The sequence below is a fragment of the Podarcis vaucheri genome, assembly GCF_965113315.1.
Source record: "Podarcis vaucheri genome assembly, chromosome: 15".
NCBI classification, from domain to species: Eukaryota; Metazoa; Chordata; class Lepidosauria; order Squamata; family Lacertidae; genus Podarcis; species Podarcis vaucheri.
Genome location: NC_138753.1, coordinates 10,122,942 through 10,137,004, shown reverse-complemented (window position 1 = coordinate 10,137,004; position 14,063 = coordinate 10,122,942). Strand labels below are relative to the sequence as shown.

The 14,063-nt window shown below is 44.1% G+C and overlaps 1 protein-coding gene across 1 annotated transcript in view; it reads right to left on the bottom strand.

The window, feature by feature from the left end:
* WSCD1 (WSC domain containing 1) overlaps nucleotides 1-13,145 on the bottom strand; it is a 42,915-nt gene extending 29,770 nt beyond the window's left edge. Inside the window, exon 1 of the mRNA XM_082201244.1 lies at nucleotides 12,639-13,145. The gene's annotated coding sequence lies outside the window, so the exon portion shown is untranslated. The remainder of the gene's footprint in view (nucleotides 1-12,638) is intronic.
* Between the last annotated feature and the right edge of the window lie 918 nt (nucleotides 13,146-14,063).

Below are 14,063 nucleotides of genomic sequence, written 5' to 3'. Positions count from 1 at the left end.
TTATCATTCTACACTTTAAAGACAATAATCCCGCAAGAATGGCTGATTGGGGGTTGCAAAGCAGCAGAAAACAAATATTCAGCTGCATCAACACACTGTTTCTCTTTTGCTTCAAATTAAAAGGGAGGTTCCAATTTGGAAAGTTTGGGGAATAGATGAAATGTACACTCCTAGAAACACACCTGGGACTCTTTAATTGCAGTTGCCAGGGATCAACCCAAGGCCCTGAAGCAGATGTTTTCAATGCGGTGCCCTCCAGGTGATGAACTTCAACTCCTACCAGTCCCAGACAGCATGTCTAATGGCCAGGAATGAGGGGAACAGCTACTCCTCAAGGGCACCATATTGGCTATCCCTGCTGTTCTCTACCATTGGCAAACTAGTCCAATTCCCTGTCCGTTGCAGGATGCAACAACACACTGTGCTTAAATACGTCTAGCAAAGGAGAACCCACTGCCTTCTGAGGCTGTCAGCTCCACTGTCACTCAAGTTTTACCACTGGAGGCTTCTCCTAATACTTAGCCAAAATCTGCTTACCTGCTATTTCTATCCAAAGTTCTGAGGTCCTACATTGGTAAGGCCACAAAGGGTGTATGCTGGTAGTGGTTTGAGGCTGGACCAGGGAAGGCTTGGATCTGAAGGATGCAATGTCTTCCCAAGACCTCAGACATGCCTGAAAACCAGGCAGGGAAACATGCCAGCTCCAGAGCTGGCATAGTTCCATCCCATTAATTTCTCTCCCACGGGAATAATGGGAAGAAACTATAAAAGTTTAAAAAAAAGGAGGGAGGGAGGCTCACTTCCACCCTGTTGGTGCAAGCAGATTGGAGGAGGCAGTTTAATCATCATTAATCCCCTCACACACACAAATGCACATCCTCAGGGCTGCATCCTAAATCTCCCTTCCAAAATAGCTGAGAAGACAGCATTGAAATGAATTAATGTAAATGGCAGACCGAGCGCTACATGGTACCTTAGTGGTCATGTGCATGCATTTCTATTAGGGATGGCATAGAATTCCAGTAAAAATGCAAAAAGGAGTAGAAATTGAAGCAGTTTTTGTGCTCAGGAACGGGAATCAGTCAAGCGAATATGATTACTATTCACTGGCATCGTTGCTTTGAAGTCTGCAAACAATGCATGATTACTGACTGTTTTTTACATTGTTTTGACATTTCCTTTACATTGAATTGTATGCAAGTTACATAAGTTGGGTGAGTAGCTACATTAAGTTGGGAGACTTAGCTTAAATAGTAGGCAGCAAAATTAATAACGTAGCATATGGCAGAAACTGAACTCCAGTGAAACAGAAAACAGAACTGGTTGCGATGAATACAGGTAGGAATGGAAATCACGGGCTTCTTACACCCCAAATTTCTATGCCAGCACATTGGAGGCAAGATGAACCCACTCATATATTGACATTGTGGAGACTTGAGAGAAAGCTGAACCCTGGAAAATGACAATGCTAGCATCTTACGCTAGCAGCAGTTGAATATGTCATTCTCAAATAGCAAGGGGAAAGGTGGGGGGGGTGTCAAAATCTGGACAGTAATTTCTCGAAGACAGGAAATCAGGATGACCTTTAATCAATGAAAACAGCTGGAGAATATGTAGACATAACAAGCACCTTTTAGAGCAGGTGGGGGGAATCTGGAGGACCAAGGGTTCCCCACATCTTATCTTTTATCTTTTTTAGGAGGGACAGTGTAATATTTTGTCCTTAAGACTAAGAGCGGCTCTGCTTGGTCAGTTGATGATGGAAAAGTGGGTGATAAGAGGAAAACATCACTACTTAAACCAGGGGTGGCTAATCTGTTGCCCCCCTGATGTTGGTGATCTTTGATTCCCATCAGTCCTAGGCAGCCTGGCAAATGGTCAGGGATGAGGGGACCTGCAATCTAACAACATTAGGAGGGTCAGAGGTCAGCCCCTAAAGGAAAGTAGACTGCTTGCTATTGTAGGATACGGCTTGAGGTCTGAGCAAATAGCTCTCTGCATATATTTGAGCAGGTGGAAATTTCGAACAGGCATCCACTCAGTGTAATTAAAAACACCCCACCACCACCCCTCAAGCCTGAGGTTTGTCAGACATCTCTAGTCAGCACTAAGACCTCACTGGGCTCTTTGTTATCGTGAGTCACACAGTGGCAGGATTGTTCTTGAAAGAGAAAAACACTTTTTGTGCTCCTGGTAACCTTTAACCTCTTTTATAACAAACGAAAGCTGTCTCCTGGCCAAGCGTCTGCTCTGGTGTTTCCAAGGAGCACAGCTCGTGCAAAAGCAGAGCAGAGCAAAGAGAAAACCAGACCGTTCATGTTTCATTTGCATGATGGTCATTTCCTTGGCTGGACAAGTTGCTTTGGAGACTGAGTTTTTTCAGTTGCTGACCAGCCTTGACCACTCCAGCAATTGCTGTCTCTAAGTACTTTGCCTGAAGACGTGGGGCAAGGGGGCCCTTGCTGCTGGAATCATAGAGCTGTAGAGTTGGAAGGGACCCCAAGGGTCATCTAGTCCAACCCCTGCAATGCAGAAGTGGAGTTTCCACTTCTCTTGGCTGTGGGCTCATCCTTGACACATCAGGCAACTTACAGGCAGAAGCAACTGCTGCAAAGACCAAAATACCTAATGAAGTAACAGACAGGTCTGCTACACCAGCTGTTTGTGGACTACAGTTCCCAGTATCCCTGACCACTGATCCTGCTAGCTACAGATAATGGGAGCTGTAGTTCAAAAACAGATGGAGCCCCAAGTCTGGGAACCCGTGATATAATGCATCTTATAAAATAGATGTGGGGAACCACTGGCTCTCCAAACTACAACTCCTATCAGCCCAGAAAGCATGACTGGTGGCCAGTGCTTTTTTATGATAATACTCACCGTTATGCACTACTGGCACCTCCCCGCCTGCCCCCCTCATGGGGAGTCATGGCATGAGCAAAGACCTGCCGGCTCCTGGTCACTGCCAGTGCACTGCACTCTGCTGCTATCCATGTGCACCCTGGTCAACTCACCGGCAATGCTCACAATGAGCATGGTGGGATGGGCGCAGGAGCCACCGGAGGTGCCAAAATCTTGAGTTAGTGCAGCAAGAGCCCCAGGTAATGGATGGGAGGGAGGAGGGTCATCTGACTTTGAGAAACTACAGTGGTACCTCGGGTTAAGAAGTTAATTCGTTCTGGAGGCCCGTTCTTAACCTGAAACTGTTCTTAACCTCAAGCACCACTTTAGCTAATGGGGCCTCCTGCTGCCACTGCCGCGCTGCCGGAGCATGATTTCTGTTCTCATCCTGAAGCAAAGTTCTTAACCCGAGGTACCATTTCTGGGTTAGCGGAATCTGTAACCTGAAGCATCTGTAACCTGAAGCATCTGTATCCCGAGGTACCACTGTACAAAATTGGAAGGGACCGAAAGTGTCATCTAGTCCAACCCCCTGCAATGCGGCTGGGGAGGTTGGTGTTGTGGCCAATGACAAAACATGCCCTTACTGTAACAACTGCATGGTGAGTACTGGCAACTTTTTTTTCAAGAAAAAAGGCACTGCCGATGGCCAAGGATGATGCGAGTTGCAGTTCAGCAACATCTGGAGGGTCGAAAGTTCCCCATATCTGCCTTACAACACCCTCTAAAAGGGTGTAGGAATGCACTTCTGAATACAGTGGTACCTTGGGTTACATATGCTTCAGGTTACATATGCTTCAAGTTACATATGCTTCAGGTTACAGACTTCGCTAACCCAGAAATAGTACCTTGGGTTAAGTACTTTGCTTCAGGATGAGAACAGAAATCGTGCTCCGGCAGCGCAGCAGCAGACTCCATTAGCTAAAGTGGTGCTTCAGGTTAAGAACAGTTTCAGGTTAAGAACAGAGCTCTGGAACGAATTAAGTACTTAACCCGAGGCACCACTGTATACTGGAACATTTTGTTGCAGATCCCCCTAACAGAGGATCTATTGCACGGACCCAGAATATCTCCTAAAATGCAAATCCTTGTCATTAAAATAAATGAAAACCTTTAGGCCAATATATTAAAACATTATCAACAATTTATTTGGGAGAGAGGGGTGTAACAACCCTATGGACCCATTTAATTTTGCTTTTCTACTTTGTCAGCTCTCTTTGAGAACAAATGTATTCAAGCTTGGAAATAATTTCAGGACCTAACCAAAATAGATTTTGGCTTCCAGCCTGCCTTCTGGATATAGACATCCATTTTTCCCCTGCAGCTTTATTAGGGGAGGAAAGTCAGTATTAATATAATAACTTGTACATGCAGATCACTCAGCGTGAAGCCAAAGCAAACGGGGGGAAACATGCTCACATACAAATCCGAGCATTTTGTTTGTTTATCTAGATGCTTTGGCTTACCCTTCCTTCAGAAGGAAGTGTAGCCGTCACAACATGATAAAGCTATGATTGCTTAGCTGTGGCTCCTGCACTGCTGGGGGTGTGATCCCTCCCACCATTACAATTCTATGATTCTATGATCATCACCATAATTGTGAAGGACCACCAGGGACAGTCCCACTTCCCTCTGTACATCCCTCCATATGGATGAAGGATTAGAGCCCTGGCTAGCAGGTCTTCCTGGTGGATAAATGCTGAGAGGGAAGCTTGCAACCAGACAAGACCTGCCATTTCTCCTTCCTGCAGTGGGGCCTGATCAAACAGATGAGAAACTGCACGGCAGAGACACAGCAGTTGGCATTGAAGCTTCAGAGTTTCTTATACCTGCGGAGGAAGGGGAAGCAAAGCAAAAAGGCATTGAGAGCCTGGCTGGAGTTCTAGCTGAGAGGAAGCCCAGAAGGTGGCAGGGAAGGCTTCACCCTTCCTGACCCAATGGAGAGCCACTACCAGCCAGAGTAGACAGTGCTTGACTTGATGGACAACTGCCAATGTTAAAATGATATCAGGTGGAAAGACAGGAAATTACAAGGGTGCAATAACCCTGAGTCAAATCAAGGTGCCTCAGGGTTTGTGTTGTAGAGGTAACGCTCCGCTTTGCGAAGGCAAACCTCACACCAGACATGCATCAGTATGTCACAGAGCATTATGCCTGCTTTCCCTGACCTTTTGCCTTCTTGGCTAGAAAACAGGGTTTTCCCCTTGACCTTTTGTCCTTTCGCAATTTGTTTGCTAGACATATTACTTGGCTGGAGCATGGTGGGGAACACAGACTTAATCAAGTATTGGGGGGAACATTCGAGGGAAGCACCTGCTGACACGTGTATTTGCTAATGCTGGAAATGTGCTTAGATGGAAATACGTTAAGTTCAGGGTGGTTTCACTACTGTTTCCAAGTGTTGACTTCTGCTAATAAAAGGAGCCTCTGTAGAGCTAGCCGGCAGCTTGCTTGGAGCATGCTTACCAGCTTGCTCCTGCACAGCTCACCTGCATTACCAACTCCTGTCTCATGCCTTCACTTCAGTGTGTGTGTGTGTTTACATTTCTGAGTTGAAGCACTATAGGAACAAGGCACCTTGAGTCAGAGAGGCAATGCTATATCCCAAAAGTCTCAGATCCCAGGCCTATTGCCTAGGCCCCCCCAAAAAAGAGGCAGGAGGAAAACTGCTGCAGACATCCTTTGCTCTAAAAGTGAAACCAAACTGATTACAGTGGTACCTTGGTTTACAAACTTAATCCGTTCTGGAGGTCCGTTCTTAAACTGAAGCTGTTCTTAAACTGAGGGGCTCTTTCCCTAATGAGGCCTTCTGCTGCTGGTGCCCTTCAACCATTTGGCCTCTGTTCATAGACAAAGATAAAGTTTGCTAACTGGAACATTACTTCCGGTTTTGCTGAGTTCTTATACCAAATAGCTCGTAAACAGGGCTGTTCTTAAACCGAGGTACCACTGTATAAGGGGAACACTCTGGAGTAGCTTATGGGAAATGTGGGGAAGGCAGAGTTTGCTTTGAAGAACAGGCCTAGCTTTTAAGAATTTATCTGGGCTTCCCAATCACAATGCTTTGGGTGAGGACTGTTGAGTGAAATAGTTTTTGTTTCATGCAATTGTTGTTCCATTGCAAATTCTGTCTCTCTGGAACAGGGTGGTTCCTTTCTCCTACCTCTCACCCTTTCCAATAATTTCCTGTTTATATTAAGCACCCAATCCTATTTCAAACAACAAGAAGAAAACAAAAGAATTAAAGACTCTCTATTTGTCTGTGCTTTGGCAGATTTCTGACCCAGGGGCACCTCTCTCATGTCAGCAGTTTTCATACTGACTGCCCACCAAACAACGGGAGAGGCCAAGTGATCTGCCCTGGAAGGGTCAAGTCTGTAGCCTTGTGAGGAAAGCATTGCAATTGTCACTCTGGAAGTTGGCAGGCTCCATCCCTCAGAAGCATCAACCATGCATGCAAATTGCATCCAGTTCCAACAGAAAATGGAAAAGTTTAGACTTTTTAAAAAATGTATAAAAATAAAAGTTCAAACTGTCTGCACACTCACACAAAACGCTAAAAGCTATCTGCCAGTAATTTTGGCATGTTCCATCCATTCTAGAGGGGCTCCTGTGCCTGCAAATTTCACCCACTTCTTTCAAGAGGAAAACAAGGTAGATGTTTTTAGATTCCCCCTCATAGTGAACAGTGGGATACAGATATTTGTTTTTCGCTAAGGTAAATTTGGACCTGAATCATGAGTCAAGTCAGACAGATCACAGATTTGGAACAAATCAGTCTGCTTCATAAAAGCTACAGATCTGAACCAAATCTTGAGGTTGGTGTGTACTGCTGCTTTAACAAACAAAAAAACCTTTGCCTGAGACTGTGGAGATTTTCTGCTAGCTGGAATAAGATCAAGGGTAGCCAGAAGTTTGACCATAATCCACTAATAGATTTCTGGGGGATTTGTAGTAGCTCATCAATATTTCCCGGCTCTCAATTGTCTAATAATAGGAATATCTGAAAACACAGGGTTGTAGCCAATGTTCTTAGGCCTAATTTCATGTGAGTGACAAGGAGGGCACATGGTCACACAAAGTGCCATCGTTATTGCCATGCTGCAAAGAGGTATTGTAGGGTACCTGAACATCGTGAGGACAATCTGAGAAAAAGACATGATTGTAATTAGGTGTTAGATATGCTAGCGCATGTCCATGTGTGTTCATGTGCATCTCTGCAAACAATAATAAGAACATAAGAAGAGTCCTGCTGGATCAGACCAAATGCCCACCTAGCACAGCATCCTGTTCTCACCATGGCCAACCAGAAACCCCAATAGGAAGCCCACAAGCAGGACCTATGTGCAATAGCAACTCTCCCTTGTAATTCCCAGCAACTAGAACATAGCCGTCGTGCTAGTAATCACTGATAGCCTCCTCCTCCTCCATTCATTAGTCTACCACTCTTTTAATGCCATGAATTATTCTAATGCTCTTCTAATGCCATCAGAGTTGGTGGGCATTACTATATTGTGTGGGCATTACTAACCCTTTGTTCTCCTGGTGGAAATACTTCAGATAACCCTATCAGGATTTCTCAACAAGTCTGTTTGGGTCTTCAAATCTACAGCAGCAAAGAGATGCCTTCCAACATTTCAGATCCTCCTGAAGTCCATGTGTGGCTGTATGCATGCATTTATTAAAGTCTAATTATATATTTATCTTGCCTGTTCATAGTGAAGGCACTTAAGGTGGACGATGTCAACATACGATAAAAAGAGAAAAAGAGAGTGCAGTGCATAAGGAGCCGCTGGTCTGATCCTGATGGCAAACTGTGCGCAAGTTGATGCCCTGGTTCGCATTTCTATGGATGCACGCTAGTCTACTGCCAAGCTGCATTCGCCACCCACCTAGAGATGGAACATGAAGATGGCAATGTTTACATCCCTTTGAGTCCATTTGTAGGCAGAACATCCACTTTGCCTGCAGAAGGTCTTAGCTCCAATTCATGGCATCTCCAGGAGAGACTCCCTATCCGAAGTCTTGAGCTGAAAAAGAAAGCTACTTTGAAGAATTTCCTTTCACTATTGCCCACTATTTCTTTTCTCTGTGGCAGCTGTCATTTGCCCCCAACTATGACTTGGAGCAAGGCTAAAGGTCTGGGACACTGCAAACAATACAAAATATTGGCCAGGTTGCTGGTACAGTAGTTGCTGCTGCTTGGAGTGGTTGCCAAAGGTGTATTTGGGGAAGCTTCAGGTACTCAAAAGAACCTGTGCTACTTCTGCCTTCGGTACTGGTGACCCCCCTTCCCCTCAGCCCCAACAAACTGTTAGAAAAATTTATCCTCCACCTGGAGAAATTTGTGATATGGTGTCCTTCAGTTCCTCTGTCCACAGATCAGGTGGAGAATATCAAGAGGCCAGCTGTGTATGGCTTAGGTCTGTTCTGTTGTTCTCATTCTGGGAAACTTTTCTTCTGTTTCAACTTTTAAAATCATGCCGAAAACTTTCCTGTTTCACTAGGGCTTATGCAGGCAATTAAAAACACATCTTTCTGCAATCGTCTGTTTCAACTTTTCAAATATGATTTTTGCAATACGGTTTTATGTCTTTTTTGTTGTAAAGAGCTTTGATTATTTTTTTAATGAAATAGCAGTCTATAAATAAATAGCATTTTGCTGAAATCTGCAATTTCCACAAATTATCGTCTTATTAATTTTGTCTGTTGCTTACTGCATGAAATGCCTCAATGTGACGTACAACTGTAAAAATATATCCATGCAAATGCTCAAAGAAACACCAGTAAGAATAAAACAATGCTACTTCTTAAAAGTTATTATCCTGCCGTATTATAAGAAAGATAAATCCTACCCAAACCCATTAAGATTTTTTCCCCACATGATGTTTATCTACCAACATGAAAAAACAGTATGTGGATTACGTTAAAAAGAAACACCATTCAAAAGTAATATAGAGAATATCCTAAGTACAGTGAAATCAAAATGATTTGTTGTTGTTTTAAGCAGTGTTTTATCCATGAGTAGGGATGGGGGATAAATTCAATTCAGTTTGCATTTTAAAGTCAAATCTATCAAATGTCCACCTTCTGAAACAGTATGAAAACCGAAACATAGCCATCCTTTGAGATTCACACTTTTATGAATGCTGTGATGCAGTTTTCCAACCTAACAATGTTTACAAAAATGCATATCTTAGGGGGGAAGGATACTAGTAGAAATAGCATACATGAATTCATATTAAGGAAAACTACTTGCCAAAATGTGTACATTAATCAAAACTGCACACCCAAAAAAGTGTGTTAGAAGAAATTCACACTATAATGCTAAAAACACACACACACATGAGGATTTAAACAAGCAAAAAGAGCACAAATTGCTGCAGAAATGTGGGGAACTGACTTTCAGATTGGAAAAATGATAGAAGTGAAACTGACGGATCCTTTTATCCCTTACAGATCAACAGTGTAGAGCATGGAATTGGAGAGCCAGTGAAGGACGCAAAAGCGAATCTGAACACACTGTTGCCAACATTCCGCATCAGCGCTGCTCAGATAGACTGCTCCAGTGTGGTGTAGTGGTTAAGAGCGGTAGTCACGTAATCTGGGGAACCGGGTTCGCGTCTCCGCTCCTCCACATGCAGCTGCTGGGTGACCTTGGGCCAGTCACACTTCTCTGAAGTCTCTCAGCCCCACTCACCTCACAGAGTGTTTGTTTTGGGGGAGGAAGGGAAAGGAGATTGTTAGCCGCTTTGAGACTCCTGAAGGGGAGTGAAAGGCGGGATATCAAATCCAAACTCTTCTTCTTCTTCTTCTTCCTATGAAAGCTTGCATGTAAAAGTTGCTTGCCGCTGCCCAGTGTTATATTACCAATAGGAACATGGGGAGCTGCCTTCTACCACGTCAGGCCATTGGTCCACCTAGCTGTGAGTTGTCTACACTGATTGACAGTGGCTTTCCAGAGTTTCAGGTAGGGCCTGCTGGATTAGATGAAAGGCCTGTTGTTATGCACTGAGGACTCCGGGTATATTTCACCTGTCTAGCCCAGCAACTTATTTCCCTCTGTGGTCAATCACATGCTTCTAGGAAGGCTTTGAACAGGGTATAAAGGAAAAGGACTCTCCTTTTTAATTGTTCATCAGAATCTGGTGCTCTTAAGGTACACTGCCCCTGAATATGGGAGTTCTATTCAGGGTTAATCAGAACTGAGCTCTGTTAGGTGATGTAAACAGTTCATCTACTCCATCTTGAGGTCCATGGTGGTCTACTGAATGCTTTCTGGAAGCCCTCCCGTTCTGTTGCCTATTGGTTGCGAAGTGAAGGCTATGCGGAATGTCTATATCCTGAAGTGATATGCCACTGAATACCATTTGATGGTGGGTATCAGCACGGTTCTGAATTTGCTCCTTGTGGCATCCAGTGCTGAAGTTGGTAATTGTAGCTACCAACTTCCTCCCTGATCTCGGACAGGGTTTCACAAGCTTCTCAGTTCACTGACTCCCTTTATGAGCTTGTAAAGTGGTAATTGACCACAGCCCAAATTCTTAGGAATGTAAATTGAATAAAGCCAAGAAATATCACCAGTCACCACCACCAGGAAGAAAAATAAGGAATGCTGTTGTATTTTGGAATCACCTTATTAAATACAGAAGTTCCCCATGGGCAAGGGAGATACACTCTATACATGCCCGTGCCTTTTATATCCTGTTTCTAGTTCCTACATTTTTCACACCATATCTCATAAGCTTCATTTCCACTCTGGGCCCTTTTCCAACCTCTTTCAGCACTTAGGACTTTTATCCACACACACCTCTGAACAATCTTGTCAGCCCCCAAGAGGTCAGTACCAACCACTTTAATACATATAAATAAAATTTTATATATATTATATATATTATAAGGGCACTCTTGTCTCCTGTGGTTTCAAGTAACTAATATTCAGAAGCACACAGCCTCCCACTGTGGAGGCACATCATAGTCTTTATGGCTAGTACATCTAGAGAACCTGTTTCGCTGCGCTCCAGAACAGGTGTTTCTTCCACTCTGCCCTATTCAAAGCAGATCTGGCCATTTCTGGTAACTGTTGTGCTAAGTCCTGGCCTGGGGGGATTGCAGCTGCAGGAAGGCCCACAACAGACAACAAGGTGGCAAAGGGCTATCAGGCCTTAGTCATTCTGAGCAAGATGCTTGAAGCAGCAGTGCAGGAGAATTGGAAGGAACACTGGGGATGAGGGAGAGTGCCTGGGTGCCTATGGAGGTGGCAGAGGGCAGGAGATAGATCGTGATGCCTTCAGAGGCTGGAATGTTCATAGGAGGCTGTAGACAGCTGCAGGGAGAAATAGGGCAACAAGTTCTTTTTCCAGCCAGATACTTAAGCCTTTTAAAAGCTCCATGTTCAAGGACCAATCAAACCATCTTTCCCAGCAGGGAGAGCAGTACTAATGACAGGAGAGCACTTCGGCTCAGGTATCAAAACGAGTCAAGGGTGTCCATGGTCTGCTCACTAAATCTGAGGTTAAACATCCGTTTGCTAGGCTCTTCTGGGAAAGCCAAAGTTTAATTGCAAAGATCATTTTGAGGAAGGAAACACAATCCTCTTTCAAGACCAATGTTGCTACTCAGGGGAAATAAGGATGTCTGAAATCGAGAGGGGGGAGCAAATCCCTTTGAGTTGAAGAAACTGGAGACTTAAAAACTGCTTCCTTCCTTCTTTAGTGAAATGAACTGAGATGAAATGATATCCCTGTTTTCGTGAACCTTGCCATCAACACTTTTATTTTCTAGGTCAGTGGCAAAACTGCCAAATTATAGGGTAAAATGAAAACACACTGTTTGAGAGAGAGAGATAGCCACAGGAGGGGGGGGAGTTGTGCTATGGCAAATGTATACATACAGTGCAAAAGGATTATGACTTCTGTCTTTATTTTATTTTTAAAGGAGGTTAAGGGAAGGGTGAGAAAGAGGAAATCTGATAAAACTTAAGATCTTGAAAAATCCAAGGGGAAGAAATCCTATTTGCAAATGGGTTCCTCACTTTGATCTCCAGGAACTGTAGGTCAAGCTGCTTTCTTTGTCATCATTTCTGCAAACCAATATGGTTCTGGCATGACAGCCAGAAGTAAGTTTTTCTCTAAGGGGCAACGTGTGAGATGACGCTCTGCATAATGGTAGTTTCAGAAAGGCTTCTTCTTTCAGCAAGGAATAATATCATCCCAAATGTATGGTTTGAGAGGCCCTATGGTTGAGGGTTTGGGAGACACTACAGAGCTGCAATAGCAACCAAGCAAAAATGGAGATAGATGTTATTTATAAAGTGCTGCAAAAATGTATGTGCTTGCATTTGGGGTAGGGGGGTTTCAGAGAAACACTGGCCTCTACTTGTGATCTTCAGACCACAGGGGTAACAGTCTCTCTTGTGCACACACACACATATATGATCTCCCTTTTCAAGTATACCAAATCCAGGCTTCACAGTGCCTCAGCCTCCTAGCACAATCTTCACAACACAATCCTGCTACACACACACGCACACACCACATGCTTGAGATAGCACGGATCATTTTCATCAACCCCACAGATACCTGCCTCTGTAATGCATGCAATTGCTAATGGCTCAGGGACAACGGTGGAAGAAGGAAAAGAAAGAAAGAAAGTTGTTCAGTTCTGACTTAGGCAGTGATGGATGGATATTTGCAAACACTTTTCAACGTGCCAATAAGAAGGGAAGGAACACTCACCTCACATACATAGTTGCGCATGTAATCAGAACTCCAATTTGAGAGAGGCAAAGTCCTCCGCAAATCCAGCGAAATATTACCAGAAAACTGTATTGCAGCTCTGTGAAGCAGATCAATCCGTCTCCCAGCGCCCTGCTCCGTTAATCCTCCTTCTACCACCCAGATTTCAGTATACAGAAGCTGTAATCCTCCTGCATCCTCCTTCTCGCAGCTCTGCTCGTCTCTAAGCTCAGCACTTGAATACCTCCAGCTGTTTATATCAGTAACTAACCGAGCCCTAAGAGAGCAGACCCACTTCGCACATGCTCACTGCGGACCGGGCTTCGCCACTGCACAAGCCGGAGCTCTCCAGGGTCCTAAGTGACTCACCCAGCCACCGTTCAGTACAGCAGCACAGGATGCAAAATATCACTTGTGTTGACTTTGGTACTCGGGGAAATAAGAGCACTGCCTTGTCTGTTTTCATTGCAAGCTACAGGAAAGAGAAGGACACACACACACGGTAGGAAATGGCATCCATATCAGCAGCTTGGTTCAGTCTGATGGCATATAAAGGCTTCCCCCCTCCCCAAACATCCCCAGGAAGCTGTTAACATTTCTACCGCTTATGACCGCAATTTCTCCACAATTGTTCTGCCTCTCTTCGTGGGTTTTTGCAAAGCTGCTGAAGATGACAGTTGCATAAGCAATGCCTTAATGCTATTACTATGCTGAATGTAAATCAAGTCATATAAATCTGCATGAATTTTATTTGCTGTTGTTATTTTATTTTTTATCATTGTAATACAGCTTCATCTGGTTCAACAGCTACAGCCATATCTGGATTGGAATGAGTTGGCCGCTATATTCCATACTCTGGTAACCTTCAAACTGGATTGCTGCAATGTGCTCTTTGTGGGGCTGCCCTTGGTCCAGGTCTTGAAGCAGAGCTCTGCAGTGACTGTCCATAGGCTACTGGGTTCAGGTTCAAAGGCTGGAATGACTTGGGCCCAGGATACCTTAAGGACAACCTGAACTCTTATATCCCAGCTTGATCATTTAGACCATCCGAAGGAGCGCTGCTTGGTGTCCCCTGTGTTACCAAGCCCCCAAAGACCTCAAATAGAAGTCAAGCATTTAGTGTCACTGGTCCCACTGGTCACTGTGGAAAACCCTTCCAGCAGTAGTTCGGCAGGCAACCTCCTCTTTGACATCCAGGTGTCTCTTGAAGACCTTTTCTGCAGACATTTGTCGCAGTTTAACTTTTGATCAACTAGTCATATTAATGATTATCTTCTTTTCAAAATGATTTGGGAGGGGAGGGTAGTCAGTGTATAACACCATGGTATTTTAGTGATAGAGCAGTATGGAAATGCATTTTTAATAGATAAAATAAATATACATTGTGTAATGAATAAATGCATACACACACACACACACACACAC